The following is a 2,923-nucleotide window of genomic DNA, read 5'->3' as shown; positions in this document are numbered from 1 at the left end:
GAACAGCAGCTACAAGGCAAGGAGCAATCTGGTTCAGTGTGTCAACTCTCAAGTGTTGAATGTTCAAGAGGCGTGCTGCTGGAGATAAGGGAAACTTGAATGTGTGATTCTATTCTGGAGGAAGCAATAAAGAATATAAAATAATACTTTTTAAATCATCTGCTCTCAATAGGTGTGTCTACATGTCACCATATGGCAACGTTGCTATGGCGCTGTGCTTTAGTACTTCATCTTGGAAGTACTAAAGCATGGCGCAGTACATCCTCCTGCTCTGTGCGTGCTACACATGGATACATTTCCCAGCTATGTCTCATAGCAGCTCACTATACTGGGGGAGTGCACTGCTACGGTGACTTAGCTGGCGATCATATGTAGACCTATGCGATTGCTACGTTGCCATAGGTCAACATGTAGACGCCCTATGTATAATAGAAGCCCCCCCGTGCTTTTTATTAGTTGGAGTAAAGTGTGTGTAAATGCATTTGGTTATTGGTGCAGGGTGGGAAAAATTAAGGAAGGTCCATTTTGCCATGCAGATCAGTGGAACTGGCAAAATTCAGTTGACAAAATTAAATTACATTTCTAATTACACCTGTGTAACCAGAGGCAGAAATCATAACCTTAGGGCTACTAAAATGTAATTGAGAACAGGAGCTTATCTGCAGAATGTTCTTTCTAATAATGAAAATGCAGAACCCAGGAGAAAAATACAGCTTGACCATTTAATCCTCAGTTCAATTAGCAGTACCACCAACTAAAACAAACATCCTAACTTAGAAAAGAGTAACATATTCAACATCAGACAAATCCATGCTGCTGCATTTACAGTCGTTTTTCAGTATAGAAGTGTACTTTGAGGGTGACTAACTCTCGAAGTAAAATTATCTTATAAGATGTACATGCTGAGGAAAGCAGGGGTACATTTTGGAATGTGAACTGGTGCTTCATAGATGCTAGGGTTGGAAGGGACCTCAATAGATCATCGAGTCCGACCCCCTGCATAGGCAGGAATGAGTGCTGGGTTCAGATGACCCCAGGTAGATGGTTATCTAACCTCCTCTTGAATTATCTAACCTCCTCTTCATGTACATGATAGTGTTTGGCATATGTCTACCTATGCCAGAACGTAGCTATTCACACAGGGGAATTGAGCAACTAGTACTAGATTATACAAGATTTGTGATACGGTATGTTCTGGAAAGAATCTGTAAATTATATCACCATAGTGCATCATTAGGAGTTTAAAGGACATTTAGATTATCTGTTAGAGGAAAGTATTTGGAACAGGAACCTCTATGATACAGAAGACAATTTTGATTTCATTTTTATTGTCAGTATAATACAGAGCCAGTGAAGTTCTTTATGAGCCATGCAGAGCTCTTCCAGCATAAGAGCCTATGGGATGGAACATTAGGAATATAAAAACTGCGGTGCATCTACATGAGACGCTTTGAGCACAGTAGACTAATTCTACTGCGCATTAGTGTGGCAGGCAAAGCCTGTGCTAAGGTGCAGCAGATTTAGTCTACTGCGCATTAACATCACAAAAAGACCATTCATTTGTGCTAATGTGCAATAGCACCAATTACAGTGCGTTAGGTTTAGTACCTGCCAGGTATGGTGTGAATGCACCATAGATTTATAAAGTATGAGAGTCATTTTTTGTTTGTTTATAGTTCCTTCTTGATAATTCCTAACATTTTATTTGACTTCTTGACTGGTGCTGAACATTGAGCTGATGTTTTTAGTGAACTATCTACATTGACTCCCAGATCTCTTTCCTGCATGCTAACAATTACTGTAGAGCACATCATCATGTATGTATATTTTAGGTTATTTCTGCCCACGTGCATCACTTTGAGCTTACTAATATTGAATTTCATTTGCCATGTTACCCAGTCACTCAGTTTTATGAAATCTTTTTGTAGTTCCTCACAGTCCACCAGTCCACCTTAGTCTTTACAGATTCACAGAAGTTTAGGGCTGGAAGGGACCTCGTGAGATCATTGGGTCCAGTCCCCCCCTGCTCTGGGCAGGAAAGACTGCTGGGGTCAAATAACCCCCGCAACGTGTGCATCCAGTCTCCTTTTGAAGATCTCCAGGGTAGGTGCTTGCACCACCCCCACTGGGAGTCTATCCCAGAGTCTGGTCACACAAACATTGAAGAAGTTTTTCCTTATATACAGTCTGAAACCTAGGAGCTTATGACCATTGCTCCTGGCTTTCCCCAGGGGCACTTTGGTGAATAGTTGTTTGCCTAGCCCCTGATGTATTTGTAAGCTGCCACCAAGTCCCCCTGAAATCCTCTCTTTTCTAGGCTGAACGGTCCCATACCACACTGAATAATTTTGTGTCTTCTGCAAATTTATCCACCTCAGTATGGACCCCCCCCCCTTGCCTGCAGCCCCCACTCCTACCCTTGCAAAGTAATTTATGAACATAATAACAGCACCAGTCCCAGCACAGATTCCTGGCATACTCCATTGTTTATGTCCTTCTGTTCTGAAAACTGACCATTTATACCCATTCTTGGTTTAATATCCTTAAGTCAGTTTCTGATCCACAAGTAGACCTTTCCTCTAATCCCATCAAAACCCAATTTCAATCAGCATTTGACTTGTCAGGTCCTTGTGACAAGTTGAGCAAAAATAAATTGGAGCAAGCAATGGTAAAACATTATCCTTTCCCCAGTAAAAGTGAGTTTGTTTCTTTCACAGACAGAATTTTCTCCCCCAAGCTGGGGGCCTATTTCCAAAGCTTGCTCAGTCAAGTGAAAATCTGACCTGGGTATATTTAGCTTCAGCAAAAGATGAAGAAACTTGTGTGTGTGTTTGAAGTATCATATCTTTAGCCTGCCCTCAACTGAAAGCGATTAAAGCCTTACCATCTGTTGCTTTAAAATACTAAAATTAACCATTGTAGG

The sequence above is a fragment of the Alligator sinensis genome, unplaced genomic scaffold (genome assembly GCF_000455745.1).
Source record: "Alligator sinensis unplaced genomic scaffold, ASM45574v1 scaffold241_1, whole genome shotgun sequence".
Lineage (NCBI taxonomy): Eukaryota > Metazoa > Chordata > Crocodylia > Alligatoridae > Alligator > Alligator sinensis.
Note: the sequence above shows the minus strand (reverse complement) of the source record.